Source organism: Varanus komodoensis, unplaced genomic scaffold, assembly GCF_004798865.1.
Source record: "Varanus komodoensis strain SLA01 unplaced genomic scaffold, ASM479886v1 scaffold5, whole genome shotgun sequence".
Classification (NCBI taxonomy): Eukaryota; Metazoa; Chordata; class Lepidosauria; order Squamata; family Varanidae; genus Varanus; species Varanus komodoensis.
Window position 1 is genome coordinate 33,863,680 of NW_025336087.1, and position 17,759 is coordinate 33,881,438.

Here is a 17,759-nt window from a genome sequence, read left to right on the forward strand (position 1 = left end):
TTTAGGCTCCAATTTTCATGATATTGAGAAATGTGGCACTGGATTACCTTTCTCCCAAAGAACTGTAGGTCCTTCCCTACCTACTAAATTTTTTGAACTGACTTTGTACCACCTTATATTCTCCATTTTTCTCATGGCTTTTCTATACCCCATGGACCATTTTATCACTTCTGACCCCAAATCTATGAGAACATCCAAATCCTAGGCGGTTGTTAGCATTCCTATTCTGACTCTCTACAACCCAGAATGTTTCCCTCTATCCTCAAAATTCTGCAGCACATTCTCTTTTAGACATGTAGGCTGGCAGCATGTACTCCTCTATTTTGGCAGCCTCCTTTACCAAAGGGCTGCCCCATTGAGGTCCAATATGAAGATAAAGAACCATCAGAAGGTGAAGTTGTCCATCAACAATACTAGGATAGCAAAACGAGCAAGGCACACAGGTAACATGATCACTTTTCCATCCTATGATGAGATATACTCTATTTTTATGGAAAGTCTAATAACTATTTCCAGATTTGCATCTGTACATATAAATGTGCATACGAACATTTCATGAAAAAATGGTGCTCTGTTTTTTGGTGATGTATCTCCACTTTTTTTGGCACCCCAAACTATGAAAGCAATAATGACATAATACTTTCCTTGAGTGTGTGAAGTACTTAGCATATATTATCCCAGTAGTTAACAAGCCAGCACTACATAGAAGAATCAGAAGATGACTTGCTTATGACTAAAATACAGTATATTCTAGAGGAACTGATATCTGAACTGGAGACATCTGGCTCATAGGCCCAGTTCCCATATATAGCAGAGACCTATTTGCACAGTTCTTTTTGCGCAATTGCAATTTAGGATAGATATGCTTGCTATCCCAGGTCACTTCATTACATCCCCATTACCTGTTCCCACTGCCCTCCACAAATTGGGTACAAGGTTTATAGGGGGCTGCTCTACATGTGTAGACTCCTAGACAACCTAGAATCCTAAACATTTAGAACAGCATTCTAAATCAGAGAGGTCCAGGTTTGTCCTCACCCAGAGATTTTCAGGCCTAATCACTCATACAGCTTTTTAATGAAAAGCAGAATGGGTTCTTCCAGATAAATCACATGGCCAGTTTCTACTAGGCCATCTTCTGCCTTATCTCTTTAAGAGAGAGAACAAAATACTGCTTTTTTGTGACTAGGTCATAGGTCATGCTTTTCACAGCTATATTACATCAACTCTCTAGTTTTCACAAGGGTATTGGAGAGGTTTGAAGCAGGGAATAAGTTCCTTGTTTGTTTGTAGCTTTTATAAACCCTGATGTTGGGTACCCTGATGCTAATGCCTAGTACTCATGGCACCAAGTGTACCTTAAAAGCTTCCCAATTCAAATTGAGAATATATTCTCTCATATTTCATATTCTGAAAAACGCTGCTGCAAATTCACACCAGGCTGTATGCCAGGCACATCCCAATTTGAAAGAATTACGGCTTCTGATAGTGTACTCCATACATTTAGAATCTTGTTTCCAGGTATGAAAGGAATCTTAGAATGCATTTTGTTGAAAGCACATTCCTAATCTATACTCTGGAAAAGACTGGCAGTGATAGCCTACAGAATGTTGTATATGTGGTACTGTAGTAACCTGAGAAGGCAAGGTGTTTTCAGCTTTCTTGTGATGTGCAATGCACTGTTTCCTGTTTTCGGTTTTCATTTTTGCATGCTCCTCAAATCGCCTTGTTCCTCCCTGTTCTTTGATGCCTGGAGGTCTGTTAGGTGTGCACGTTCTGCCAAACTTCAGCAGCATGCGCAAGAGGCTGACCGTTTTGGCTGGACTGGCAGCGCAGATCCTGAGCATGAGATGTGTGCAGGGGAGTTGGCCTAACCCAGCAGGGCAGACAGCTCAGATTCTAATAATGAGATGATTGTTGAAACAGACCCAGCTGCTGTCCATGTCCTAGGTTCCTGCTATGGGACAGCCTAGTTCAAAGGCAGCTGTGGGGCCCAGTCAGCCCATCCATGGGAATGGGAAAGAGCAGCAACATCCTGGGGGTCGGGGGATAGAGATGGGGAGTATATTGGATGGGGAACTCCATCCTCCTGAGGAGGTGGACCTAGTAGTCTGTCGTCACAGTCGTAGGGTGACCCAGTTGGGATCCCAGAGGAAGAAGCAAAGGCATGCCTGGTTCCACAGTGCTCCTCCTCCCAGGGGCAGGCACAGAAGGATTCATAAGCAAAGCTTTGGGTGAAGAAACCCAGAGAGGGTTCAACATTTTGCTTTGTATATGCTCAGAAACTTAAATGTAAAATAAAGAAGTTTAGCAAACTAGCACTGGTGAGCTGGTTACTGCTGGGAGGGGGGAACTCAGTTCATAACAGTGTCTGACGAAAGGAAAATACCTTATTTGAACTAGATATCTAGATCAAGGTTGCCTCAATTTTAGGTGACCAAATCCAGCTAGAGGTCATTTCAACTTGTAAAAAGCTGTTAGAAAAGAAAAACTTGGCCAGCAAAAGCAAAGATTTAACAGCTATATTTATTTGGAGCTCAGAATTTGACTATTTTGATTCCAAGAACACACCAGCCTTGACAACAGGACTGTGCAATGTCCATTAGGATAACCCTAAAGTGCTAATAAAAGTGTTGCATTCAGTGGAGGCAGATGCTGGACCAAATCGTCCCTCTCTCCTCTAGTCCACCACACAAACCCGTCTGTTTGGAGAATGGGAGATCGCTCTGAGCAAATCTGGAGGCTTTCAGCAGCCGAGGGAGGATGAGAAAAGGAACGCTAGCCATACAGGTGAAATGTTGGATGTAGTCCATATGTGTGTTATAAAGGAAGGATTGGACTTCCACTTCTAATTAACATTATAAATAACCACTGTTTCTGAATTTGGAGCAGCTGAAATCCACCACATGTCAATGGAAGGGTTAAAGGGATGAAGGAAGTGTGGTTTAAATGACCATGGGCAGGAGAACAGAAAATACATTTTCTATATATCTATAGAAAGTTTTTTTATTAAGTGGCTGGGGAAGTTCCACGGAAATATGTGCTGAAATCCAATCTGTATTGTTAAACAATAGTATGAACTGTTTGAACTGCAGGAAGGAACAGAATCTTGCCTGAGTTTTCACCCTAATGTCAAGAAGTTGGCTTTGCGTATTTTATGACAAATTTGACTATTCTGAGAAGAGTGTCAGCAGCACCTGTGCTTCCAGATTAATTGTGCCTCAGGTCTTTGTACAATGTGAAATGAGATGGGATTCAACTGTTTCACTTTGCCCAGTGATCATGTTTCACAGTTTGCCTTGTAATGAGAACAAGAAATAGTATCACAGATTCTTAAATGGGGGAAACATTCAAAATGCCCAGATGCAGAAGGAAGTTCATTCAAAATCCTCTTGATATCCATATTTTTTGAGGAACATGCTTTTTAGATCAATCAGTGGCACTTCAATAGCTCCTTTAATCCACACGAAGAGGAAACTTGTTCCACTTATTAAGTCAACAGGTCAGAACTACTACTTCTGTACTGCCTACACCCAAACGAAATGCTTTGATCATCATGACTTCACAGAAGAAACTTCAACCCGCAACGGTTAGCTCCTCAAGGACTAAATGTTGGACATGACGGAGAAGGGAACCAAACCTCCAATGGTCTCATGTTCCCTGCCTAATGGTACAACTAGGACCAACCCTGAAGCTGGACTGCAGAGCCCTTCAGCCGGCTGCCCATCCCCCTGGACCACACAGAGAGCAGCACGGGATGGGCTGGTGCAAACCAACCCTGGCTGCCATCGGTGTGCTCTGGGGTCTCATTTTGTACAGGACAGATCTCCATCTGAAGGGCTGCCTGGCCACCTGATTTAGACTGGACAGGGGACACCTGGCCGCAGCCTTCCCCACTATAGTGTGATGTATGGTATTTCTGCATAAATTACAGTAAGGGTTTCTAAATGTACAGCTACAGGCAAAACTCAGTGTGTGCAATTTTTAAAGAAATCTGGGTTCTCTTTCATCCTGGCTTGCTTTTACTCTGCTTTCTGTTTGTTTTTGATGATGCATCTCCTTTCTTTTGGCAGGTGATCAGCCTCGCAGATATGGAAATGCTGAGGTCTACTGGCACTGGTGCACTTCCAGTCACCAGTGGGGTGGTTGGCCAGGCATGTACGTGGTCACACTTTAAAAAAATACTTTAAAAATATGTGTTAGCCTTTCCTACAACAATACAGTGCTTCTTCCCAAGTAAATGTGTTCAGGACCAGGGCGATAGAAGCAAGCCCTATTTTATTCCTGTAGACATGGATGGTGCCCTGAATAAGTGAGTTTAAAATGTGAAATTGCATGTATTCATGATATTTTCCTTTTCTTTCTTCCTATCAGGGTTGACAAACAGGCATTTTTGTTTCACTTTGCTTTGTGTGCTAAGATAGCAGAAATGTAGATACAGTTGTAAAATACAGAACTGTGAGTGGTGAGAAATGTTAGTTTCACAACTGGAGTAATCCGTGTGACCTCCTGAAGAGGGCCCCTGGAAGACCATTACTTTCAAGGCCTAAAATCACCTAACTACAGCACTGTTTCTGTCTCAGTGCTTTCCCATTAGACCCAGTAGTAAACTCTTACAGCTTCACCACATGGAAGCTTAGAGTCACAATCAGTGGGCCATGCCCAATCTTTAAAACACCGCTGACCACAACTTTCCCCCTGGTCTGAAGCATTCCTGTTCAAAGAGCCAAAGTTCAGGAATTCCTGTAAGGAGAGCTAGCACTGAATGTAATAATTTGTGCCCTTTTTTGCAGTGATTTTACTATGACAGGTGGTAATTTCTGTGATGTCAGTAGGGAACACACTAAGACCAAAATTAATTTTTCACAGTTGATTTGCCTTTGAACAGAATAAGCTCAGATCTGACAGGATATTTCCATTGATGTCTCCTTTCCACCGCTCCCTGACTTTTAATCTCCATTCCAGAGGCATATGAGAAAAGAAGGATTTGTTTTCTTTGCTCTTGGATATCCGGCTGTACTGTGGCCAGTTATCACCTTTTTCTTCATCATATTTCCTATGTACCAAACTGACCTGAATTATGTTCTTCCTTTTTTGCCTGATAATGCCAAAAGCATAGAAAATTCCCATGCACTTTTGCAGAGCATATTGTGGAAACCCATCTAGCTCCCTAATCAGTGCTTCTTTGCAATTGCTGTTAGGCTTTGCATAGGCTGGGTGAAATTCCAGAGACTCTGATGGAAGTTTCCTACTGCACCCTCACCTCTACATGAAAACGTTGCCCTTTTTCCTGGTCATTTCCCTTGACCATCAGCACTATCAGTGGGCAACAGTGCCTCAGAAATGGGGTTTAATTAGCTGCTGCTCCTCAATGGAAATTATTTTATTACATTTACAGTCTTCCTCTAATGAGTTCCAGACATTGGATTGGATCCAGACTTAGACTGAACCAATTGAAAGTAATGGGACGTTAATAAGTTGGATGCAGATCCAGACTAGTAGCAAGCTTAGAACTGGCTATTGAAATCAATGGACTCATGTTAGGCATAAGTGTCTGAAGCCCCATTGGTTTCAATGGGTCTACTCTAATCATGACTAGGCCTAGATCCAATTTAGAGCACACATGCTTGCCCCATTCCTGTTGTTGCCGGAATAACAACCCTCTGATGTAGGCTGGGTCAAGAAAGTGTGACTGACCTAGAGGAAATGTGAATGTGGGTCTACTTGGTTTAGGTCCAGCATGATAATCACAATACTAGGTTACCTCTAGCCCAGTTCAATACCACTAGCAGCATCCCAGCTCTGCCCCTTTCCTCCATTGAGCTGGCACCCTGTACTTGTGGAGGGTGACTAAAGAGGAGGGCCTGCCGTATCCATGCGGCCCTTCCACACAAGCCAGAGGATGAAAAACCCACATTCTGTACAAGAGGTTCTCCAGAGAGCTGACCTCCAAAATATAGAGGCAAACATGAAGGAGGAGTGGAGCTGGAGCATTCTTTCTCACTTCCCTTCACATACCTTCCTTTCTTGGGGGTGTGAACAGGGCTTCTAAGACTAGCAAATGTCAGCTGTAAAGAATGTCAGGAAAACCCTGCTGGATCAGACCAGCATTCTGTGCACACGGTGGTCAGCTTGCCTGTGGGAAGCCACCAAGGAGGGTAGGAGTGCCATCATGAGCTCTCACTTGTGTCTCACTGGATTGGCACCATACTGCTTGGGACACCCTGCAGAAATTCAAGCAAACTTGTTCATTGGAGAGAAGACAGCAAAATGATACTGTCACTCACAACTGGGTCTTATATATTTATTGCTGGGATGAGCAACAAGCAGTCTGTGGGCTGTACTCAGTCCCTCCTCCTGCTCTCAGAATCTTTTTTTTTTTTAATGGGGGCGGGAGGAGAATTGCATCTTTAGCAGCTGCAGGATGCCCGTTAAAATTACTTGTCTGCAAACTAATCTTGACTTTTTTAAATGCAAAGGCACTACAGATGCCATCAAAAGTCACCCATTGGAGAAGCAGAAGTGCAGCCCATGGGGCATTCGGAGGTGCAGGGGCAAAATGGCTCCTGGACCTTCTGTTGTTTCCCCTGATTTATTTCAATGAAAAATCCAGTAATTATTTAACCTATTCAAATCATTTCCCCTTTTGTAAACTTTTTGCATTTTCACTGTTGCAAGCTTGCACCTGAGATTTAGAGGAGCATCAGGAGCAGAGTTCGGAAGAAGAGATAGAATAATCTATCTAATAGATAGATATTACGTATCTAGAGTCTCTTGAGCATCTACAGGAACCTCTGGATGGTGGCCCCAGCAGTAAAAAGCTGGAAATGCTAACACACAAATAGACTGCAATCCTATTCATACCTATCTGGAAGTAAGTGGTGCGTAATTTGGGGAAACTTGTTTTGATTTAGGTTGTACTGTCCCTCACTTGACATTTCCAACTTGAAGAACTGAATATGCTATAAAGCAAAAAAAGAGGTCTGAATGTTGCTTTTCAGCGAAGTAATATATTTTTAAATATGTCTGAGAGACATGATCAAATGGCAACTGATGCAAATCAAAGCTTTTAAAGGAGAATGTAATTCATGGGGTAATAAATCAGATTTTTCTCTGTTGCTACTCAGAATTGCTATTCACTGATTAAAATTGTATAAGGAATTCATGGCCCAGCCTAAAATAAAAAGGCTATCAAGCAGAAATCCTAGTAAAATAAAATGGAATTTTACAGGATAGGATATGTAACCCTGGGATTGCTTCTTCCTTTTTTTTTTTTTTTTAAAGCAGAGGCATTCCTGAATTGATCAAATCTGTCTTAAATATTATTTTAATTTCACTACATGCCTGGCCTCTTAACAGAGACAAAATTGAACGGCATATGGCAAAAGCTCGCCAAGTAGAAAATGTGAACACCATATAATTGCTTTTACGCGCTGAAGTGGAAAATGACACTAACGTACATGTGTAAACATCAAGTGTCATGAATTGTTCTTTGTAATCCTTCTGCCCTGCAAACATTTTACCTTCTGATTTTTTTGGTATAAATTTGCCAATTGGTATCTGTATAAATAATATCAATCACCATTTCTATTTCCATTCTTGACAACATTTACTCTTAGAAGTAGTTTATAATACAGTGCATATATCACATACTTCTGTGTCACCTTGAATTATCATTCAGTTTTCAAAGTATCCAGAATCAGCACGGGATCCTGGGGGTCGACCACATTTGGGGGAGGGATTCTGAAAAGGATCACAGATAACTATGATAATTTTAGAAAGGTCAACTCCATACCAACCCTTAGGAAGCTTGTGTCAAAGACCCATTGGTGGTAGCAACCAATTATCTTTAGGGTTGAACTCCACATCTGACAATTGAATCCTGTAATGTCTACTCAGAAGCCCATTCCATCAAGGTCACTGGGACATACTCCAAGATAAGTGTGAATATGACTGCAGATGCAATATATATACCACCGTAAGGCACAAAGGAGCAAAGGCTTTGGACTGTCCAACATTGCCAATGTCCTAGTGAGACCGGGCACTAGCAGAGCAGGAAGTTAGCAGTGCCTCGGATAACTGGAAATAAGCTGAAAAGACAGTCTGCAGAGCTGCTATGCTGCAGAGGGCAACCCTGCTATGCTGCCCTATTCCAGAAATGAGTGTTTTTGCTAATTTTGTGGTTAGCTACAGAAGTGTTAGCTTCATTTGCACTAGCAGGTGGTCCACAGACACACCAGAATTAGGTGGGACATGGCAGTAATACTGGATACTTTCCAGTGTTTCCTTCCCCAAACCCAGTGTTTCAGCAGTGAGACAATGAAGGAAGGGGCTTCCAGAAAAGCCAGGTGGCTGGACATATGAGCAAATGCAGGGAAGTACATACACTTCATTGTGGTGGTACAGCTTTAGACAAAAAGTGAGTTTTAAAGAAGAGTTTGAAGAAAGAGAGATGTGCAGGCCAGATGTCACAGGTGCCATTCTGTCGCTGCCCTGGGCATCCTTTCCCACTGCTCTGATAAGTCCAGATAATGACCACTGGATTTAGGATGGCTACATCATTCCAGGACATTGGGAGCGATTGCAGTGGTGGTCAACTAGTGCTGATCAGGAGAGCACTGCTGCCACTGCCACCGGTCTTCTCCTCTGCTGTCACAGAGCGTGGGACATGCCTAACTTCTCCACAGGGCCAGAGGAATAAGCAGGGCAAGGAGGAGGAAGGGGGAAAGAGGGGTGGCTCTCTGGCTGACATGCAGAATGTCCAACCTGGAGCTAGCCTGGAGACATGAGATCTCTTCAGTGGTCTGTGAAGTGGATTATCAGATCAAGGGGAATGGATGGCATTTGCAGAACAGGAAACTACACCCTTCTCTTAAAAACAAAACAAAACCCAAAGCAGCCAGCACAAGCCCGTTAATTCTCCCCTTCCATCAACAAGGTTATTCCCCTGGACAGAACTGTGCTCCACTTATTGTATGGTTTGTCCCTAAGTCTAACGCAAGTGATGAGTGGCATTTAAATAAGTCACCTGGGGGCTGTGTGGGGGAAGCTCTCCGGTTGTAGTTACAGACTGGAATCCACTGTTATTTGTCTTTTAACACTGCAATTGGTCAAGTGCACATATGACTCTTGTCTACATACTCAACTTATAAGATCCGTGCTTCTTTTTCACTTTAAACAAGTGATGCTTCATGTTATATTCATATGTTTAAATTATGCTTATATTTATTGATCTGTTTGATGTTTATCAATGTTGCCATTTTAGTGAAGTTTTCTCATAGTGGTTTTATCTTGTATCACTAATGTTTGCATATCCTCTAATGAAGACGTGAAAAACATTGGGACAATTGTTGTGTTTAATTAAAGTGTTCCCTGCATTGACCTAGTGGAAAAGGAGATAGGTCTCTTTATGACTTGGATTTGTAGTGCTATTTCCTTTGGGGTGGAGACTTAAAGTGCAGAATCCTTAAAGTCTGTGAGACTATACATAAAAATTCAAATGGAGGAAAATTGCCCTCCACAGATGTTTTCATTTGCCAGCACCTAAAGAGATTACATAAATTCATCTGAAATTTCCAGACTGCGTATTCTATCACACCTCCATAAATCCTGTTTATTTCAAAGCCAAGCCTCACAGTACTATGTCTGAGGTGACAATCCCAAGTATACATACTAAGTCAATGAAAAGCACTGCAAGGCAGAAGAGGGGGGTGCAGAGAAGTTCACTCTTCATTCAGCACAGTCCAACAGTCTCTGTGAGCTTTCGGGGGGAGGCACTGTACTAACAACACTGCACACATGTGTGACCCAAATAAAATCACTTAAATTCTGAGAGCAAAGCATGATTGATTAGTTGAGAGAAGAAATGTTCAGCATGAAATGTTAGTTGAGTCAAGAAATTCTCAGCTGTATGAGCTCACATGTGTTTTAAATATTTGCAAGTATAAATTAGCACCAAAGGCTGATGTTTCTATTTCAGATACAGTCCTGCCTAACTTGAAAAATAGCTCAGTGGCCAGCTTGTTTGCACAAGTGACATTCTGGACAGTAATAATAACTCTGCATTTGGAAGGGGACCAAACTGTCCGGTTCATGAATCAACAAAGCCCAGCAGGTGGCAATAGAGGCACTTCTCGGTTTCAGAATTCTAGAACTCTTGCATGGGGGGGGGGGGGGGTGCATGTGCAAGTGAGAGGGAAGGCAGGGGAGAGATCTATTTCTAGTCATTTCCAGTCAACTGATGTGAAAAACCTGGTCCCCCAAGGTAATTTTTCTCACTGAAATAATGTAAATGCCAGGTATGATAGCCTAGATCTCTTTCCACCATTTGATGTATATGAAGTCAAACAATTGGGAGAGTTAATGCAATACAGTGAAGAAGGCAAAGTTATTCAGCACAACGAAAAACCTGCTTTCTCTCATATGTGAAATGGTCCATTGATTAATGAATAGCTAGTCCGTTTATCAATTTGTCTTGAAAAGCAGGCTTTTAAAAAAACATTAAGTAGATGTGTGAAATTCTGCTATTCCTAAAAGAAGCAGAAAATCCAAGAACTTTACTAATTATAAGCGGCAGCAAAAACAAGGACTGGAGCAGGCCTGACAGGATGGGATAGGGCAGGACAGGAGGGTGTGTTTTCAGTAATGGAGTTCAGGAGTCAGATTCTTTCCACCTGATATTTTGTTCCTTTCTTCCATAGCTTACCCAATTCATCCCATTCCACTAGAAGTAGTGGAATTTTAGAATCTCAGCCAATGAAGTATTAGCACTGATGTACATCCTTCGGAAACAGACCACTGCAGTGAAAGAGAAGGGAAAGCCAGCAGTGGGAACAGTCTCTGCCCCTCAGATAGATAGAAGGGGGGTGAATAAGGCTGTTTCCCTTGTTCCTCAGTGCAACAACACAGAGAAACCTGTATATGTGAAACAGCCATGGCCAAGCAAACAATGCAAGCAGAATTGTCATATCATTCACTCTTTCGGAAAAGAGCCAGATCACTTATTTAGTGATGAGTTGTTGACAAGGAATGTCAGACAACCCACATTCAAGGACTGAGTATGGGTTGTTATTGTACCTTAAGCTGTCATTGACCCACAGGCTCTTGTGTTGTCTGAATCCAGCTGAGATAAGGAACTAAGGTGGAAATCAATAGTCCAAAAGTAAGTAACAAACCTTGGGTTCTCTTCATGGGTTGTTCGTGCTGAACAAGCAATGGCTTTTTGTGCAGTAGGATACAGACTACACGATAACGCACCCGACAGCCCATGGTTCAATGGCAGCCTAAATTCAGTGAAGGTTATTGTGAGGTCTGAATCCAGTCATGTGTGCTGATACATCAGGTTATGTATGTGTGTGTGAACCCATGCTGGATGCTTGTTGCTACGTATTTTTGCAATATGAAAGAGATTTTCCTGACAGTCAAATCACAGCTAGCTAAGGAGGATTTCCTCTGATTATTATTTGTTTGAGCCATTTTGGAATGAAGGAAAGCTTTTCTGCATGAGGCATTTATTGTGCACTCAGTTTTCCTCACTCAATTTGCAGGTGCTTTTCATGTCTCTCTTGTACAGGATATGTGGAGTATCCTGTAGACAAAGGAAAACCTGGGTATGTCTTTTCTATACATGCATCATATCTGGATTCTCCTTCCTTTATTAAAACATATACAAGCAAAAGCGCCCATGAATCAAGCAAAGGATATAATTCCCAGCTCTCTTAAGGTAAGTAATTTGCAGGTGCTTCTCCATTCTTTGCAACCATTTTAGCAGAGATTTTAGCTCAAGGAAAGTCAATATTATTTGTGAATGGGAGCATGAAAAATTTGTTTATTTCTGCAATTCTGCAATATTAGTGCTTATATAAACAGAGAAAGTCTGAGAAAGAAAAATCCCCCCAAAAATGCATAAAGGTGCTGACCTTACTCCTGCAGATAATCTTGAAGAAGAAGCTTTAGTAAAGTGGCAGGTTAAAAGTTTCAAGTAGAAGAGTCCTGAGAGTAATCAAACGGATGCTTAATCCATACCATCTATAACCCTTACAAACCAGAATCATAGCTGGGGGTTCAGGAAAAGATGGTAGCCAGGGGTGCTTTTTACCAGATTTGGCCTGTTTAGCATCTCCACACCGTCATTTCCTTGAGAAGCTGGACTTAGTTCAGTCAGTCATGCATCACCATCTTCATCATCATTGTCATCATCATCATCATCAACAACAACAAATTAATTTCTATACTGCCTGACAGCTCTTGCTCTCTGGACAGTTCATAGCACTTCCAAGTGATATGTTATATATCAGGCTGTCTAGAAAGCAGGTCAGAAACTGCAGTTGGTTTTAGATGTGGCAGATGCAAAGTTACCATGGAGTCAGATGGGAACATATTCTGTTATTACTACATTTGCTATGCTGGTTACTACATTTTGGGCTCCAGAAACAGCGCATTGTTTATACCTTTCAAAAATACCCAGTGTTTCTTTTTCATCCTGTGCTTTGACAAGAAGCATCTAGTGATGCACCAAAAATGGATGTGTCATGCTGTAGCTGCTTTGCTTGGCATTTCTCTATTATGCCACCTGGCCTGGTAAGCATACAGGGAGTCAGCTGCCAGCAGAGGGCAGCAGTGGTGCTCAGCTTGGTGTTTAGCAGAGAAGCAGCGATCAAAGACTGCCTCTAGTGTCCTCGTTTCCAGTGGCTGATGGAAGCTAGGTTTCCCCCTTTGCCCTTTCAAAACAGCAGACAGTTCTTTGACAACAGCTCTCTATTCTCCAGTGTACATCCAGCAAAGCATAATCAGCAAAGAAAGAGTCTCTGAGCATGCACAGAGCAGTTTGTTGAGCCCACACTAGAAACTACCTCTGAGAACCCTCCTTTTGAGTACCCCTGGGCTCCACTCTCCTGGGAGAGCCCCTCTGGAGATGGGTCAGCCTCTGAGATGTACGCAACCTGTCTAGTTGGCTAGCCCTTTTCTCCAGACTCTGCATCACGGGTCAAAGATCATACCAGGTTCGTCTGGTTCCTGTTCCATGTCCCCTGCCTGAAGTTTCAGGCAGTGGCTATTCACAGGGTCCACCTGCCCCCCCCCCACCTATTCCATCTCGATATCTGGATGCCCGTTTCCCAGGGTCCCACCTCCTCCTCTCTGAAAAAGTCTGAGTCTCCCCTGAAATACATGCCAAGAACAACTGCCTCTTTCATTCCCAGCTCTGGCAAGGGAGAGAGCACCAGGGTGGCAGTGGATCAACCAGGACCTCTTCCAATCTGATGCTGCCCCTGCTTGAAAGTGATTCTCTCGCAGGCTAAGAGCAAGATGCTGGGAGAACTCAGGGTCAGCGGTGTGCAGAGTGTGTGTCCAGCTGCTGTCACAAGGAGAAAAAGGATAAGAAAAGGCAAATAGCAGATGTAATTCAGGAGTGGACCAATGTCCTTTCTAAAGCAGGGTAGAATATTCAATGGAAGAAAAGGCTCTTTCCCTGCTCGTTATCAGCTGGTATTGCTAGTTGGTTTGTTTACAGTGCCTGGTCACTGACAGCCTACTCTTGTTATTAGAATATAAATCCTCCTCAGATATTGGGTCTGGCCAGGATCAGAACTACTGCTGCCATTCCTCCCCCTCAAAAAAAGGGTTTGTCAAATACCATTCCACCATATGAAACTGCAGATTAACTTATGTTTACAAGACCACACCACAACATTTTGAAAGTCAACAATGGAATAAAGCTTACATCAGAGCTTTAAGATGAATGTAATAGGCTTTTTATTTCAAACCACCTCACTCAGGTGTTGTCATTTAGAAAAGATTTCAGGTGGTTTTTACAACCATAATAAATTGATTTTTAAAACTTATTTATCTTACAGGAGCAGGAGAATAATGTCCTCTGCTTGATCCATGAACACTTTTGTTTGTATGTGTGTTTTTAAAAAGGAAGGGGAATCCAGAGATGTATGATGTATGTATAGAAAAGACAACTCCAGCTTCTTCTTTCTCTACAGGAGATGCCATATCTCCTGTATAAGATATGTCAGGGAAGGCAATTTGTAGCAGCCAGCTTACGTTATGTAGAGCTGTTAACACATGTGCTCAAGAACTGAAAGGGGAAAAATTTAGCATGTTGGATATAAATGTACTTCAGGGGCTACTGGGCATTAAAGTAACCAGAGAGTCTCTCTGGGCAAAATTAAGAATGAAGAGTAAGGCACAGAACCTCCAATATGCTGTTCAAAAATCTGACAGACAGTAATAATAAAAACACATCCACTTCTAAAGTGCCTGTATCCCCCTGAAGTCCTTTACAGCCACCTATTCATTAAGATATTCGGTCCATGTGAGCCAAATCCCATTAATTCCCTTCTAAAGTTTGGGTAACTGTTGCACTGAGAAATCAAGTGAAAAAGATAAGATTAGTCTGGCAGGATTTATTCATGACAAATCCATGCTGCCTTCTAGGGCTGTCCATTCTTCAAGGCTGTTTTCTGTGAATATTTCTTAAATCTTCCTTTTTCTCACACAACTTCCCACCCTCAACTTAAAATGATGGTTACTTTGAGTGTTTTCTGTGATTAGTTCCCATGATTTAATTTTTTGTGGCAAACACTTTTTTCCTTCTTGAAATCTAGGACATTGCGAAAAATGCAAAACAATTGCTAGCCTCCCAACACTGTTGACGATGTCACTTGCAATGTCAACAGAAAACAAAAAAGCAACAACTTAGGGAATAAAGGAAGAAAATGTGCTGCTGTCACTTCCCCCAGACACTAGGAGATTTGGAGAATTTATCTTCTCCTTGGTGAAACTCCAAAAAAGGGTCCTACTTGTTTCTCTGCTGACAAAATGGAGAATTTCAAGAGGCTATCTATGTTCAGCTCTCCTAGCTTCCACCAGTCACTGCATTATCAAAGAGACTAGTCTGTAATTTCCCGGGTCCTCTTTTTAAAGTCTAGGACAATATTTACATGTCTCCAGTCTTCTGTCACTACACCTGTTTGAAACATGACCCGTCCCCTAGACTGTTGGGGAGCCAGGAAAGGGTTATTTGTTATAAATCCAGGTGCCAGCACAGTGAACCTGGCACCCAAGGTCTTGGAAGTCATTCTCCTCCCTCTGTGATGCATTTTGGAAGATATCAGAAATCATGACCTCAAGGACACAGGAGATAATGGCAATGATTGGTTAACAACTGGCAGCTGGAGTGGATGATGGACCCCCCCCCAAGGACTGGGAGATGGGCCATCACCCCATGGGTCAGCTGACCAGTGGTGAAAATGGTGTGGCCAGGGAACAGAAAGGCTCTTGGTTCCAGTTTGGGGATCAATGCTGTTGCCTGCTACCCATGTTGAAGAATGCTGTGAAGCCCTGCGCATTGTGCCTTGTCCAAAGGGAGAGTCTTTATGTTTAGCTAAGGCTAGGGTTAGCTTTGTTATTTTCTAGTATGAGTGGGCCAACAAGGCCCTGGGTTTGGGGGTGTTTGGCTAGCTGTGAACTGTAATTTTGCTGCTGTTCAACTTCCCTCTCCCTTTCCTCCCTCCACCCTATTTTTATCCTTTTGAAATAAACTTGTTTGTTCCCCAAGCTTGGATTGTCATGTGCTGAATCCAGTGTGTGGTCTCGGAATTGCAGGACCAGGGAAATTCTGGGCAGGATTTTGCCCAGTTGGCCAGGGAAACAGGGACTCTCTGACGGTGTTCACTAGGATGTTTCAAGGAGAATAGCCAGAGGTTCTGGGAGTATATTAGCAAATTGCTTTGGTATCCAAGAATACAGTGCATCTGTGCCTGAAAACAGAGGTAGCTAAACATTTCTAACCAGCTCCCTAGCAGATTCAATGTGGAATCCTGACCCCATACCAGTAACTTTACTAATATGGGATTACATACAGGAGAAGATGGAGGCCAAATAAAAGTTGAAATGTTTTGCCTTCTTTTTATCAAAAGACAACACTTCACCATCCCTACTTAGCAGCACTCCTACTATTTCCTTCCTTTCTCTTGCCTGAAATACAACTGAGAAGGCCCTTTGCATTGTACTGACATCTCTTGCCAACTTCGGTTCATTCAGATCTTTAGATTTCCAAATCTCCCTACAAGTCTGGGCTATTTATCTGTACTTGTCCTTGATCACCTGCCCTTCTTTCCATTTCTTACACAATATTAATGTTAATTTAATATTTTCATCACCTCACCAAGTTTTTTTTCTGCAGTCACTCACTTTTCTTTCTCATTCCAAATGTTGTGATTGTGCATTTACCTTGTAGTACTTCCTTCAGAAGGGCTAGCTCATCTCAGACTCCTTTCCCCATTAATATATCCTAGCACTCTCTAAGCTGATTAAGACAGTTGCTTTTATGTGTCATCAAGTCAGCTATGACGTATGGTAACCCTATGAATGAAAGCCCTTCAAAATGTCCCCTCCACAACAGCTCCATTCAGGCTTGAGGCTGTGGTTTCCTTTATGGATCCCATCCATCTCACATCTGGTCTTCTTTTGTTTTCTGCCTTTGACTCACCTCAACATGATTGTCTTCTCCAGGAAGTCTTGCCTTCTTGTGATGTGCCCAAAGTATGACAGCTTCAGTTTTGCCATTTTTGCTTATAGGGAAAGATCTGGCTTGTTCATCTTTCTGTTGGTCCAGGGTATTTGTAAAGCTTCCCTCCATGTTCTGAACGCATCAATTTTCTTTCTTTCTTTCTGTCAGCTTTCTTCACTGTCACTTCCAGTTTTCACACCTACATATTGTGCTTTGGATGATTTTGAATTTGGTTTCTAGTGAAACATCCTTAAACTTGATGCTCTTTTCTAGTTCCTTCATTGTTACCCTTCCAAGTCTCAATCTTCTTTGAATTCCCTGGCTGAGTCTTCCCTTTGAATTGAAGAGTGATACTAAATATGTGAAATCTTTCACAATTCTGAAATTTTTTGGTGCTGTCTAGTAGCCAACATAAACTTGTAATATGATCTCTGGTGCCCCTTCCTGTTCAGAACCCAGCTTGGATGGCAGACATTTCTCGCTCCCTATTTCCAATTTCCCTTTGATTTCTTGGATCTTCTACAGAAGATCTCTTGTTTTTCCCCTTTTGTTGCTCTCTTCTGTTTCTTTGCACTGATCATTGTAATAGTTCTTTTCATCTCTGTGTGATAGTCACGAAAAAGTTGCATTCATGTTTCTGACCCCATTTCTACCACCTTTTGCTTCTCACCTATCCTTTGCAACTACAAGTGTTTCTTCTGTCATCCATCCAGCTTTTTCTTTCTTGTTGCTACAGGAATTGTCTTTTGACATTGGTCTCTAATACTGTCTCTGGTTTCAGTCTACAGTTCTGGCTCATGGCCAGTGCAAATCTGCTCTTTACATAGACTTTACATTCTCCAAGGGTGTTACTTAAGTTGCATTTTAGCACTATCCTTCTGTTGGTGATCTTTTTTAGCTTGACTCTGATTTTTGAAACTGAGAGCTGATGGTCACTACCACAACTGGTCGTTGGTTTTGGCAGCAAATATACAGCTTCTCCACCTTCTGCTTCCAATTACATAGAAACATAGAAAACAGAGCGAGTCAGAAGGGGTCTCCTGGGCCATCTAGTCTGACCTCTGGCACCAGCCGGCTCCGCTCACAACATGCCCACCATGTGGACATCCAGCCTATCCTTGAACACCCGCACTGATGGGGCCTCAACGACCTCTCGTGGAAGCCCATTCCACGCCCGCGGGGTCCTAACTGTCAGGAAGTGCTTCCTGGCATCCAAATGGAACCTTGGCTCCCTGAGCTT